Here is a 14,139-nt window from a genome sequence, read left to right as displayed (position 1 = left end):
CGACATATCAAACGGTAAATGCAATAATGGCGCGGATGAGATACAAAACCATGCGTGCAGAGCACAATGGATTAGGAATCCATCACCTCAAACACTCGGCCACCTCGTCGCATGAACATTGCTCAGAAAGCCCATTTATTTGATTCGTTCAATGGAAAATCCTCGACTCAAAGGTCAAAATGCAAGAAAACCACATTTCAATCACCAGTTATCAGATTCTGAAGGCACAGCTTTGACAGGTGGTAGCGTGGCCGAGCGGTCTAAGGCGCTGGATTAAGGCTCAAGTCTCTTCGGGGGCGTGGGTTCGAATCCCACCGTTGCCAGCGTTAAAGTGCTTGCTATTTTTTCCTCATCACCAAACATCCTTCTTTTCCAAGCAGCACCGGGCGCGACATTGCTGTTGTTCGGGCATGACTGCCCCACCTGATGCGCTTCGCCTTGATCGTATCCACATCCATGCTCTGCGTTGAGGTCGCAGTTTGTTCGGTTTGAATACGAGCTACAGTATAGTTTCGATTACCTCTTTTGTTCTCTACCACATACACCAATAGAATGCAGCAAGAAATCAATCTTTTGCACAAAAAAGAAATATTTTTTGTTGCTGACAAAAACCTAACCATTCCTTCAAATCCAGCACTCTCACATGACTGCACTTGATGCTCCACAGTTCAAACTGGCCTGTTTTCCCCACTTCTTCTTCCTTCCACAGCCAATATGCCGCCTTTCCTTTCTTCCTTCCACTTCATGGAAACTTTCCTGCGGCATTGCCGACTCCAGCATTCACTTTCATGATCTCACGCCTTTAAGTTTGTTCTGCTGCGAACACTGTTTCTATTGGGCGGATGTCCGATTCGCACCAATGTTCATTTGCGCCTTGAAACCAGTCGATACATTTCGATCTGCGTGACCGCTCGACAGACAAACACGATGAAAGCAGGGCTGGCCTCTGGAAAGACAGCCGCCCGATTGTTCACGAATTTTACTTGTCGAATCTTGTGATCCAGGTGATGGTAACTGAAGAACTGGATTTTGTTTTGATGCTTTTTGGATTTTTTCTATCAGCAGTTGAGTTGCGTGACCGACGGGCAGCGCTACAGAGCTGCGAGTGGCGGTTGAGAGGTGCACATTTGGCAAGTTGGGGCGGCCCAGGAAGATCGGACGTGTTCCGCCTTGATCTTAATAGTTCTGTTTAAACATGGGATTGAATCGAGTAGAGGATAAATGTAAAGAGCGCCTGTGGCGAAAAAGGAGCGATTGCAGGCCAAGAGCGAAAGGTGTTTCAAATTTTCGTGGCGCAGGAAGCTGTGTGCGGATAAGCCAGATTTTAAAGCGAGTGTGTCGGAAAGCAAAGAGCGATGTTGTGTGTGAGGAGAGCTCAAGAAAGTTGTGCTTGAAGCTGCGCCCTTGAGTAAAGTTTCAAGTTGTCATGAAAATGGCTATCGTGAAAGCTCAACAAGAAATCCAGAAACTGCTGGCAACACTCAGCAGGTCAGGTATTATCTGTGGACAGATACTCGCTTTACCGGGGCGTCATTGTGCACTTTATTGATACTTCACGTTATTCACATCTAACACTCGCAACACCTCCGTGCACCAATTTTTCCTTGCTGATTTGAGCAGAGATCAGCAAGCAATGCAAAATTCATCCACCGTGGCTTCGGATTGGAGCGAGGCCCAAGACTTCTGGTTGAATTTCAGGAAGGAACCGACATATCAAACGGTAAATGCAATAATGGCGCGGATGAGATACAAAACCATGCGTGCAGAGCACAATGGATTAGGAATCCATCACCTCAAACACTCGGCCACCTCGTCGCATGAATATTGCTCAGAAAGCCCATTTATTTGATTCGTTCAATGGAAAATCCTCGACTCAAAGGTCAAAATGCAAGAAAACCACATTTCAATCACCAGTTATCAGATTCTGAAGGCACAGCTTTGACAGGTGTTAGCGTGGCCGAGCGGTCTAAGGCGCTGGATTAAGGCTCCAGTCTCTTCGGGGGCGTGGGTTCGAATCCCACCGTTGCCAGCGTTAAAGTGCTTGCTATTTTTTCCTCATCACCAAACATCCTTCTTTTCCAAGCATCACCAGGCGGGACATTGCTGTTGTTCGGGCATGACTGCCCCACCTGATGCGCTTCGCCTTGATCGTATCCTCGTCCATGCTCTGCGTTGAGGTCGCAGTTTGTTCGGTTTGAATACGAGCTACAGTATAGTTTCGATTACCTCTTTTGTTCTCTACCACATACACCAATAGAATGCAGCAAGAAATCAATCTTTTGCACAAAAAAGAAATATTTTTTGTTGCTGACAAAAACCTAACCATTCCTTCAAATCCAGCACTCTCACATGACTGTACTTGATGCTCCACAGTTCAAAATGGCCTGTTTTCCCCACTTCTTCTTCCTTCCACAGCCAATATGCCGCCTTTCCTTTCTTCCTTCCACTTCATGGAAACTTTCCTGCTGCATTGCCGACTCCAGCATTCACTTTCATGATCTCACGCCTTTAAGTTTGTTCTGCTGCGAACACTGTTTCTATTGGGCAGATGTCCGATTCGCACCAATGTTCATTTGCGCCTTGAAACCAGTCGATACATTTCTATCTGCGTGACCGCTCGACAGACAAACACGATGAAAGCAGGGCTGGCCTCTGGAAAGACAGCCGCCCGATTGTTCACGAATTTTACTTGTCGAATCTTGTGATCCAGGTGATGGTAACTGAAGAACTGGATTTTGTTTTGATGCTTTTTGGATTTTTTTCTTTCAGCAGTTGAGTTGCGTGACCGACGGGCAGCGCGACAGAGCTGCGAGTGGCGGTTGAGAGGTGCACATTTGGCAAGTTGGGGCGGCCCAGGAAGATCGGAAGTGTTCCGCCTTGATCTTAATAGTTCTGTTTAAACATGGGATTGAATCGAGTAGAGGATAAATGTAAAGAGCGCCTGTGGCGAAAAAGGAGCGATTGCAGGCCAAGAGCGAAAGGTGGTTCAGATTTTCGTGGCGCAGGAAGCTGTGTGCGGATAAGCCAGATTTTAAAGCGAGTGTGTCGGAAAGTAAAGAGCGATGTTGTGTGTGAGTAGAGCTCAAGAAAGTTGTGCTTGAAGCTGCGCCCTTGAGTAAAGTTTCAAGTTGTCAGGAAAAGGGCTATCGTGAAAGCTCAAAAATAAATCCAGAAACTGCTGGCAACACTCAGCAGGTCAGGTATTATCTGTGGACAGATACTCGCTTTACCGGGGCTTCATTGTGCACTTTCTTGATACTTCACGTTATTCACATCTAACACTCGCAACACAAACGTGCTCCAATTTTTCCTTGCTGATTTGAGCAGAGATCGGCGAGCAATGCAAAATTGATCTACCGTGGCTTCGGATTGGAGCGAGGCCCAAGACTTCTGGTTGAATTTCAGGAAGGAACCGACATATCAAACGGTAAATGCAATAATGGCGCGGATGAGATACAAAACCATGCGTGCAGAGCACAATGGATTAGGAATCCATCACCTCAAACACTCGGCCACCTCGTCGCATGAATATTGCTCAGAAAGCCCATTTATTTGATTCGTTCAATGGAAAATCCTCGACTCAAAGGTCAAAATGCAAGAAAACCACATTTCAATCACCAGTTATCAGATTCTGAAGGCACAGCTTTGACAGGTGGTAGCGTGGCTGAGCGGTCTAAGGCGCTGGATTAAGGCTCCAGTCTCTTCGGGGGCGTGGGTTCGAATCCCACCGTTGCCAGCGTCAAAGTGCTTGCTATTTTTTCCTCATCACCAAACATCCTTCTTTTCCAAGCATCACCAGGCGCGACATTGCTGTTGTTCGGGCATGACTGCCCCACCTGATGCGCTTCGCCTTGATCGTGTCCTCGTCCATGCACTGCGTTGAGGTCGCAGTTTGTTCGGTTTGAATACGAGCTACAGTATAGTTTCGATTACCTCTTTTGTTCTCTACCACATACACCAATAGAATGCAGCAAGAAATCAATCTTTTGCACAAAAAAGAAATATTTTTTGTTGCTGACAAAAACCTAACCATTCCTTCAAATCCAGCACTCTCACATGCCTGTACTTGATGCTCCACAGTTCAAACTGGCCTGTTTTCCCCACTTCTTCTTCCTTCCACAGCCAATATGCCGCCTTTCCTTTCTTCCTTCCACTTCATGGAAACATTCCTGCTGCATTGCCGACTCCAGCATTCACTTTCATGATCTCACGCCTTTAAGTTTGTTCTGCTGCGAACACTGTTTCTATTGGGCGGATGTCCGATTCGCACCAATGTTCATTTGCGCCTTGAAACCAGTCGATACATTTCGATCTGCGTGACCGCTCGACAGACAAACACGATGAAAGCAGGGCTGGCCTCTGGAAAGACAGCCGCCCGATTGTTCACGAATTTTACTTGTCGAATCTTGTGATCCAGGTGATGGTAACTGAAGAACTGGATTTTGTTTTGATGCTTTTTGGATTTTTTTCTTTCAGCAGTTGAGTTGCGTGACCGACGGGCAGCGCGACAGAGCTGCGAGTGGCGGTTGAGAGGTGCACATTTGGCAAGTTGGGGCAGCCCAGGAAGATCGGAAGTGTTCCGCCTTGATCTTAATAGTTCTGTTGAAACATGCGATTGAATCGAGTAGAGGATAAATGTAAAGAGCGCCTGTGGCGAAAAAGGAGCGATTGCAGGCCAAGAGCGAAAGGTGGTTCAGATTTTCGTGGCGCAGGAAGCTGTGTGCGGATAAGCCAGATTTTAAAGCGAGTGTGTCGGAAAGTAAAGAGCGATGTTGTGTGTGAGTAGAGCTCAAGAAAGTTGTGCTTGAAGCTGCGCCCTTGAGTAAAGTTTCAAGTTGTCAGGAAAAGGGCTATCGTGAAAGCTCAAAAATAAATCCAGAAACTGCTGGCAACACTCAGCAGGTCAGGTATTATCTGTGGACAGATACTCGCTTTACCGGGGCGTCATTGTGCACTTTATTGATACTTCACGTTATTCACATTCAACACTCGCAACACCTCCGTGCACCAATTTTTCCTTGCTGATTTGAGCAGAGATCAGCGAGCAATGCAAAATTCATCCACCGTGGCTTCGGATTGGAGCGAGGCCCAAGACTTCTGGTTGAATTTCAGGAAGGAACCGACATATCAAACGGTAAATGCAATAATGGCGCGGATGAGATACAAAACCATGCGTGCAGAGCACAATGGATTAGGAATCCATCACCTCAAACACTCGGCCACCTCGTCGCATGAATATTGCTCAGAAAGCCCATTTATTTGATTCGTTCAATGGAAAATCCTCGACTCAAAGGTCAAAATGCAAGAAAACCACATTTCAATCACCAGTTATCAAATTCTGAAGGCACAGCTTTGACAGGTGGTAGCGTGGCCGAGCGGTCTAAGGCGCTGGATTAAGGCTCCAGTCTCTTCGGGGGCGTGGGTTCGAATCCCACCGTTGCCAGCGTCAAAGTGCTTGCTATTTTTTCCTCATCACCAAACATCCTTCTTTTCCAAGCATCACCAGGCGGGACATTGCTGTTGTTCGGGCATGACTGCCCCACCTGATGCGCTTCGCCTTGATCGTATCCTCGTCCATGCTCTGCGTTGAGGTCGCAGTTTGTTCGGTTTGAATACGAGCTACAGTATAGTTTCGATTACCTCTTTTGTTCTCTACCACATACACCAATAGAATGCAGCAAGAAATCAATCTTTTGCACAAAAAAGAAATATTTTTTGTTGCTGGCAAAAACCTAACCATTCCTTCAAATCCAGCACGCTCACATGCCTGTACTTGATGCTCCACAGTTCAAACTGGCCTGTTTTCCCCACTTTTTCTTCCTTCCACAGCCAATATGCCGCCTTTCCTTTCTTCCTTCCACTTCATGGAAACTTTCCTGCGGCATTGCCGACTCCAGCATTCACTTTCATGATCGCACGCCTTCAAGTTTGTTCTGCTGCGACCACTGTTTCTATTGGGCAGATGTCCGATTCGCACCAATGTTCATTTGCGCCTTGAAACCAGTCGATACATTTCGATCTGCGTGACCGCTCGACAGACAAACACGATGAAAGCAGGGCTGGCCTCTGGAAAGACAGCCGCCCGATTGTTCACGAATTTTACTTGTCGAATCTTGTGATCCAGGTGATGGTAACTGAAGAACTGGATTTTGTTTTGATGCTTTTTGGATTTTTTTCTTTCAGCAGTTGAGTTGCGTGACCGACGGGCAGCGCGACAGAGCTGCGAGTGGCGGTTGAGAGGTGCACATTTGGCAAGTTGGGGCAGCCCAGGAAGATCGGAAGTGTTCCGCCTTGATCTTAATAGTTCTGTTTAAACATGGGATTGAATCGAGTAGAGGATAAATGTAAAGAGCGCCTGTGGCGAAAAAGGAGCGATTGCAGGCCAAGAGCGAAAGGTGGTTCAGATTTTCGTGGCGCAGGAAGCTGTGTGCGGATAAGCCAGATTTTAAAGCGAGTGTGTCGGAAAGTAAAGAGCGATGTTGTGTGTGAGTAGAGCTCAAGAAAGTTGTGCTTGAAGCTGCGCCCTTGAGTAAAGTTTCAAGTTGTCAGGAAAAGGGCTATCGTGAAAGCTCAAAAATAAATCCAGAAACTGCTGGCAACACTCAGCAGGTCAGGTATTATCTGTGGACAGATACTCGCTTTACCGGGGCGTCATTGTGCACTTTCTTGATACTTCACGTTATTCACATCTAACACTCGCAACACCTCCGTGCTCCAATTTTTCCTTGCTGATTTGAGCAGAGATCAGCGAGCAATGCAAAATTGATCTACCGTGGCTTCGGATTGGAGCGAGGCCCAAGACTTCTGGTTGAATTTCAGGAAGGAACCGACATATCAAACGGTAAATGCAATAATGGCGCGGATGAGATACAAAACCATGCGTGCAGAGCACAATGGATTAGGAATCCATCACCTCAAACACTCGGCCACCTCGTCGCATGAATATTGCTCAGAAAGCCCATTTATTTGATTCGTTCAATGGAAAATCCTCGACTCAAAGGTCAAAATGCAAGAAAACCACATTTCAATCACCAGTTATCAGATTCTGAAGGCAGAGCTTTGACAGGTGTTAGCGTGGCCGAGCGGTCTTAGGCGCTGCATTCAGGCTCCAGTCTCTTCGGGGGCGTGGGTTCGAATCCCACCGCTGCCAGCGTGTAAAGTGCTTGCTATTTTTTCCTCATCACCAAACATCCTTCTTTTCCAAGCAGCACCGGGCGCGACATTGCTGTTGTTCGGGCATGACTGCCCCACCTGATGCGCTTCGCCTTGATCGTATCCTCGTCCATGCTCTGCGTTGAGGTCGCAGTTTGTTCGGTTTGAATACGAGCTACAGTATAGTTTCGATTACCTCTTTTGTTCTCTACCACATACACCAATAGAATGCAGCAAGAAATCAATCTTTTGCACAAAAAAGTAATATTTTTTGTTGCTGGCAAAAACCTAACCATTCCTTCAAATCCAGCACGCTCACATGCCTGTACTTGATGCTCCACATTTCAAACTGGCCTGTTTTCCCCACTTTTTCTTCCTTCCACAGCCAATATGCCGCCTTTCCTTTCTTCCTTCCACTTCATGGAAACTTTCCTGCGGCATTGCCGACTCCAGCATTCACTTTCATGATCGCACGCCTTCAAGTTTGTTCTGCTGCGACCACTGTTTCTATTGGGCAGATGTCCGATTCGCACCAATGTTCATTTGCGCCTTGAAACCAGTCGATACATTTCGATCTGCGTGACCGCTCGACAGACAAACACGATGAACGCAGTGCTGGCCTCTGGAAAGACAGCCGCCCGATTGTTCACGAATTTTACTTGTCGAATCTTGTGATCCAGGTGATGGTAACTGAAGAACTGGATTTTGTTTTGATGCTTTTTGGATTTTTTTCTTTCAGCAGTTGAGTTGCGTGACCGACGGGCAGCGCGACAGAGCTGCGAGTGGCGGTTGAGAGGTGCACATTTGGCAAGTTGGGGCGGCCCAGGAAGATCGGAAGTGTTCCGCCTTGATCTTAATAGTTCTGTTTCAACATGGGATTGAATCGAGTAGAGGATAAATGTAAAGAGCGCCTGTGGCGAAAAAGGAGCGATTGCAGGCCAAGAGCGAAAGGTGGTTCAGATTTTCGTGGCGCAGGAAGCTGTGTGCGGATAAGCCAGATTTTAAAGCGAGTGTGTCGGAAAGTAAAGAGCGATGTTGTGTGTGAGTAGAGCTCAAGAAAGTTGTGCTTGAAGCTGCGCCCTTGAGTAAAGTTTCAAGTTGTCAGGAAAAGGGCTATCGTGAAAGCTCAAAAATAAATCCAGAAACTGCTGGCAACACTCAGCAGGTCAGGTATTATCTGTGGACAGATACTCGCTTTACCGGGGCGTCATTGTGCACTTTATTGATACTTCACGTTATTCACATCTAACACTCGCAACACCTCCGTGCACCAATTTTTCCTTGCTGATTTGAGCAGAGATCAGCGAGCAATGCAAAATTCATCCACCGTGGCTTCGGATTGGAGCGAGGCCCAAGACTTCTGGTTGAATTTCAGGAAGGAACCGACATATCAAACGGTAAATGCAATAATGGCGCGGATGAGATACAAAACCATGCGTGCAGAGCACAATGGATTAGGAATCCATCACCTCAAACACTCGGCCACCTCGTCGCATGAATATTGCTCAGAAAGCCCATTTATTTGATTCGTTCAATGGAAAATCCTCGACTCAAAGGTCAAAATGCAAGAAAACCACATTTCAATCACCAGTTTTCAAATTCTGACGGCACAGCTTTGACAGGTGGTAGCGTGGCCGAGCGGTCTAAGGCGCTGGATTAAGGCTCCAGTCTCTTCGGGGGCGTGGGTTCGAATCCCACCGTTGCCAGCGTCAAAGTGCTTGCTATTTTTTCCTCATCACCAAACATCCTTCTTTTCCAAGCATCACCAAGCGGGACATTGCTGTTGTTCGGGCATGACTGCCCCACCTGATGCGCTTCGTATTGATCGTGTCCTTGTCCATGCTCTGCGTTGAGGTCGCAGTTTGTTCGGTTTGAATACGAGCTACAGTATAGTTTCGATTACCTCTTTTGTTCTCTACCACATACACCAATAGAATGCAGCAAGAAATCAATCTTTTGCACAAAAAAGAAATATTTTTTGTTGCTGACAAAAACCTAACCATTCCTTCAAATCCAGCACTCTCACATGCCTGTACTTGATGCTCCACAGTTCAAACTGGCCTGTTTTCCCCACTTCTTCTTCCTTCCACAGCCAATATGCCGCCTTTCCTTTCTTCCTTCCACTTCATGGAAACATTCCTGCTGCATTGCCGACTCCAGCATTCACTTTCATGATCTCACGCCTTTAAGTTTGTTCTGCTGCGAACACTGTTTCTATTGGGCGGATGTCCGATTCGCACCAATGTTCATTTGCGCCTTGAAACCAGTCGATACATTTCGATCTGCGTGACCGCTCGACAGACAAACACGATGAAAGCAGGGCTGGCCTCTGGAAAGACAGCCGCCCGATTGTTCACGAATTTTACTTGTCGAATCTTGTGATCCAGGTGATGGTAACTGAAGAACTGGATTTTGTTTTGATGCTTTTTGGATTTTTTTCTTTCAGCAGTTGAGTTGCGTGACCGACGGGCAGCGCGACAGAGCTGCGAGTGGCGGTTGAGAGGTGCACATTTGGCAAGTTGGGGCAGCCCAGGAAGATCGGAAGTGTTCCGCCTTGATCTTAATAGTTCTGTTTAAACATGGGATTGAATCGAGTAGAGGATAAATGTAAAGAGCGCCTGTGGCGAAAAAGGAGCGATTGCAGGCCAAGAGCGAAAGGTGGTTCAGATTTTCGTGGCGCAGGAAGCTGTGTGCGGATAAGCCAGATTTTAAAGCGAGTGTGTCGGAAAGTAAAGAGCGATGTTGTGTGTGAGTAGAGCTCAAGAAAGTTGTGCTTGAAGCTGCGCCCTTGAGTAAAGTTTCAAGTTGTCAGGAAAAGGGCTATCGTGAAAGCTCAAAAATAAATCCAGAAACTGCTGGCAACACTCAGCAGGTCAGGTATTATCTGTGGACAGATACTCGCTTTACCGGGGCGTCATTGTGCACTTTATTGATACTTCACGTTATTCACATCTAACACTCGCAACACCTCCGTGCACCAATTTTTCCTTGCTGATTTGAGCAGAGATCAGCGAGCAATGCAAAATTCATCCACCGTGGCTTCGGATTGGAGCGAGGCCCAAGACTTCTGGTTGAATTTCAGGAAGGAACCGACATATCAAACGGTAAATGCAATAATGGCGCGGATGAGATACAAAACCATGCGTGCAGAGCACAATGGATTAGGAATCCATCACCTCAAACACTCGGCCACCTCGTCGCATGAATATTGCTCAGAAAGCCCATTTATTTGATTCGTTCAATGGAAAATCCTCGACTCAAAGGTCAAAATGCAAGAAAACCACATTTCAATCACCAGTTATCAAATTCTGAAGGCACAGCTTTGACAGGTGGTAGCGTGGCCGAGCGGTCTAAGGCGCTGGATTAAGGCTCCAGTCTCTTCGGGGGCGTGGGTTCGAATCCCACCGTTGCCAGCGTCAAAGTGCTTGCTATTTTTTCCTCATCACCAAACATCCTTCTTTTCCAAGCATCACCAGGCGGGACATTGCTGTTGTTCGGGCATGACTGCCCCACCTGATGCGCTTCGCCTTGATCGTATCCTCGTCCATGCTCTGCGTTGAGGTCGCAGTTTGTTCGGTTTGAATACGAGCTACAGTATAGTTTCGATTACCTCTTTTGTTCTCTACCACATACACCAATAGAATGCAGCAAGAAATCAATCTTTTGCACAAAAAAGAAATATTTTTTGTTGCTGGCAAAAACCTAACCATTCCTTCAAATCCAGCACGCTCACATGCCTGTACTTGATGCTCCACAGTTCAAACTGGCCTGTTTTCCCCACTTTTTCTTCCTTCCACAGCCAATATGCCGCCTTTCCTTTCTTCCTTCCACTTCATGGAAACTTTCCTGCGGCATTGCCGACTCCAGCATTCACTTTCATGATCGCACGCCTTCAAGTTTGTTCTGCTGCGACCACTGTTTCTATTGGGCAGATGTCCGATTCGCACCAATGTTCATTTGCGCCTTGAAACCAGTCGATACATTTCGATCTGCGTGACCGCTCGACAGACAAACACGATGAAAGCAGGGCTGGCCTCTGGAAAGACAGCCGCCCGATTGTTCACGAATTTTACTTGTCGAATCTTGTGATCCAGGTGATGGTAACTGAAGAACTGGATTTTGTTTTGATGCTTTTTGGATTTTTTTCTTTCAGCAGTTGAGTTGCGTGACCGACGGGCAGCGCGACAGAGCTGCGAGTGGCGGTTGAGAGGTGCACATTTGGCAAGTTGGGGCAGCCCAGGAAGATCGGAAGTGTTCCGCCTTGATCTTAATAGTTCTGTTTAAACATGGGATTGAATCGAGTAGAGGATAAATGTAAAGAGCGCCTGTGGCGAAAAAGGAGCGATTGCAGGCCAAGAGCGAAAGGTGGTTCAGATTTTCGTGGCGCAGGAAGCTGTGTGCGGATAAGCCAGATTTTAAAGCGAGTGTGTCGGAAAGTAAAGAGCGATGTTGTGTGTGAGTAGAGCTCAAGAAAGTTGTGCTTGAAGCTGCGCCCTTGAGTAAAGTTTCAAGTTGTCAGGAAAAGGGCTATCGTGAAAGCTCAAAAATAAATCCAGAAACTGCTGGCAACACTCAGCAGGTCAGGTATTATCTGTGGACAGATACTCGCTTTACCGGGGCGTCATTGTGCACTTTATTGATACTTCACGTTATTCACATCTAACACTCGCAACACCTCCGTGCTCCAATTTTTCCTTGCTGATTTGAGCAGAGATCAGCGAGCAATGCAAAATTCATCCACCGTGGCTTCGGATTGGAGCGAGGCCCAAGACTTCTGGTTGAATTTCAGGAAGGAACCGACATATCAAACGGTAAATGCAATAATGGCGCGGATGAGATACAAAACCATGCGTGCAGAGCACAATGGATTAGGAATCCATCACCTCAAACACTCGGCCACCTCGTCGCATGAATATTGCTCAGAAAGCCCATTTATTTGATTCGTTCAATGGAAAATCCTCGACTCAAAGGTCAAAATGCAAGAAAACCACATTTCAATCACCAGTTATCAGATTCTGAAGGCAGAGCTTTGACAGGTGTTAGCGTGGCCGAGCGGTCTTAGGCGCTGCATTCAGGCTCCAGTCTCTTCGGGGGCGTGGGTTCGAATCCCACCGCTGCCAGCGTGTAAAGTGCTTGCTATTTTTTCCTCATCACCAAACATCCTTCTTTTCCAAGCAGCACCGGGCGCGACATTGCTGTTGTTCGGGCATGACTGCCCCACCTGATGCGCTTCGCCTTGATCGTATCCTCGTCCATGCTCTGCGTTGAGGTCGCAGTTTGTTCGGTTTGAATATGAGCTACAGTATAGTTTCGATTACCTCTTTTGTTCTCTACCACATACACCAATAGAATGCAGCAAGAAATCAATCTTTTGCACAAAAAAGAAATATTTTTTGTTGCTGACAAAAACCTAACCATTCCTTCAAATCCAGCACTCTCACATGCCTGTACTTGATGCTCCACAGTTCAAACTGGCCTGTTTTCCCCACTTCTTCTTCCTTCCACAGCCAATATGCCGCCTTTCCTTTCTTCCTTCCACTTCATGGAAACATTCCTGCTGCATTGCCGACTCCAGCATTCACTTTCATGATCTCACGCCTTTAAGTTTGTTCTGCTGCGAACACTGTTTCTATTGGGCGGATGTCCGATTCGCACCAATGTTCATTTGCGCCTTGAAACCAGTCGATACATTTCGATCTGCGTGACCGCTCGACAGACAAACACGATGAAAGCAGGGCTGGCCTCTGGAAAGACAGCCGCCCGATTGTTCACGAATTTTACTTGTCGAATCTTGTGATCCAGGTGATGGTAACTGAAGAACTGGATTTTGTTTTGATGCTTTTTGGATTTTTTTCTTTCAGCAGTTGAGTTGCGTGACCGACGGGCAGCGCGACAGAGCTGCGAGTGGCGATGAGAGGTGCACATTTAGCAAGTTGGGGCAGCCCAGGAAGATCGGAAGTGTTCCGCCTTGATCTTAATAGTTCTGTTTAAACATGGGATTGAATCGAGTAGAGGATAAATGTAAAGAGCGCCTGTGGCGAAAAAGGAGCGATTGCAGGCCAAGAGCGAAAGGTGGTTCAGATTTTCGTGGCGCAGGAAGCTGTGTGCGGATAAGCCAGATTTTAAAGCGAGTGTGTCGGAAAGTAAAGAGCGATGTTGTGTGTGAGTAGAGCTCAAGAAAGTTGTGCTTGAAGCTGCGCCCTTGAGTAAAGTTTCAAGTTGTCAGGAAAAGGGCTATCGTGAAAGCTCAAAAATAAATCCAGAAACTGCTGGCAACACTCAGCAGGTCAGGTATTATCTGTGGACAGATACTCGCTTTACCGGGGCGTCATTGTGCACTTTCTTGATACTTCACGTTATTCACATCTAACACTCGCAACACCTCCGTGCTCCAATTTTTCCTTGCTGATTTGAGCAGAGATCAGCGAGCAATGCAAAATTCATCCACCGTGGCTTCGGATTGGAGCGAGGCCCAAGACTTCTGGTTGAATTTCAGGAAGGAACCGACATATCAAACGGTAAATGCAATAATGGCGCGGATGAGATACAAAACCATGCGTGCAGAGCACAATGGATTAGGAATCCATCACCTCAAACACTCGGCCACCTCGTCGCATGAATATTGCTCAGAAAGCCCATTTATTTGATTCGTTCAATGGAAAATCCTCGACTCAAAGGTCAAAATGCAAGAAAACCACATTTCAATCACCAGTTATCAGATTCTGAAGGCAGAGCTTTGACAGGTGTTAGCGTGGCCGAGCGGTCTTAGGCGCTGCATTCAGGCTCCAGTCTCTTCGGGGGCGTGGGTTCGAATCCCACCGCTGCCAGCGTGTAAAGTGCTTGCTATTTTTTCCTCATCACCAAACATCCTTCTTTTCCAAGCAGCACCGGGCGCGACATTGCTGTTGTTCGGGCATGACTGCCCCACCTGATGCGCTTCGCCTTGATCGTATCCTCGTCCATGCTCTGCGTTGAGGTCGCAGTTTG

The 14,139-nt window shown here is 47.0% G+C and overlaps 6 non-coding genes across 6 annotated transcripts; all 6 read left to right on the top strand.

Moving 5' to 3' along the window:
* The first annotated feature begins 241 nt into the window (after positions 1 to 241).
* Positions 242 to 323, top strand: trnal-aag (transfer RNA leucine (anticodon AAG)). Its single transcript has one exon. It is a non-coding gene; the product is annotated as a tRNA-Leu (tRNA).
* A 1,624-nt stretch (positions 324 to 1,947) lies between these two features.
* trnal-aag (transfer RNA leucine (anticodon AAG)) lies at positions 1,948 to 2,029 on the top strand. Its single transcript has one exon. It is a non-coding gene; the product is annotated as a tRNA-Leu (tRNA).
* Positions 2,030 to 3,654: 1,625 nt separating this feature from the next.
* trnal-aag (transfer RNA leucine (anticodon AAG)) lies at positions 3,655 to 3,736 on the top strand. The gene has a single exon. It is a non-coding gene; the product is annotated as a tRNA-Leu (tRNA).
* A 1,625-nt stretch (positions 3,737 to 5,361) lies between these two features.
* trnal-aag (transfer RNA leucine (anticodon AAG)) lies at positions 5,362 to 5,443 on the top strand. Its single transcript has one exon. It is a non-coding gene; the product is annotated as a tRNA-Leu (tRNA).
* Positions 5,444 to 8,776: 3,333 nt separating this feature from the next.
* trnal-aag (transfer RNA leucine (anticodon AAG)) lies at positions 8,777 to 8,858 on the top strand. The gene has a single exon. It is a non-coding gene; the product is annotated as a tRNA-Leu (tRNA).
* Positions 8,859 to 10,483: 1,625 nt separating this feature from the next.
* Positions 10,484 to 10,565, top strand: trnal-aag (transfer RNA leucine (anticodon AAG)). Its single transcript has one exon. It is a non-coding gene; the product is annotated as a tRNA-Leu (tRNA).
* The last annotated feature ends 3,574 nt before the right edge of the window (positions 10,566 to 14,139 follow it).

The sequence above is a fragment of the Heptranchias perlo genome, chromosome 35 (genome assembly GCF_035084215.1).
Source record: "Heptranchias perlo isolate sHepPer1 chromosome 35, sHepPer1.hap1, whole genome shotgun sequence".
Taxonomy (NCBI): domain Eukaryota; kingdom Metazoa; phylum Chordata; class Chondrichthyes; order Hexanchiformes; family Hexanchidae; genus Heptranchias; species Heptranchias perlo.
The sequence above is the reverse complement of the archived record's forward strand: the minus strand, read 5'-3'. Positions and strand labels throughout refer to the sequence as shown.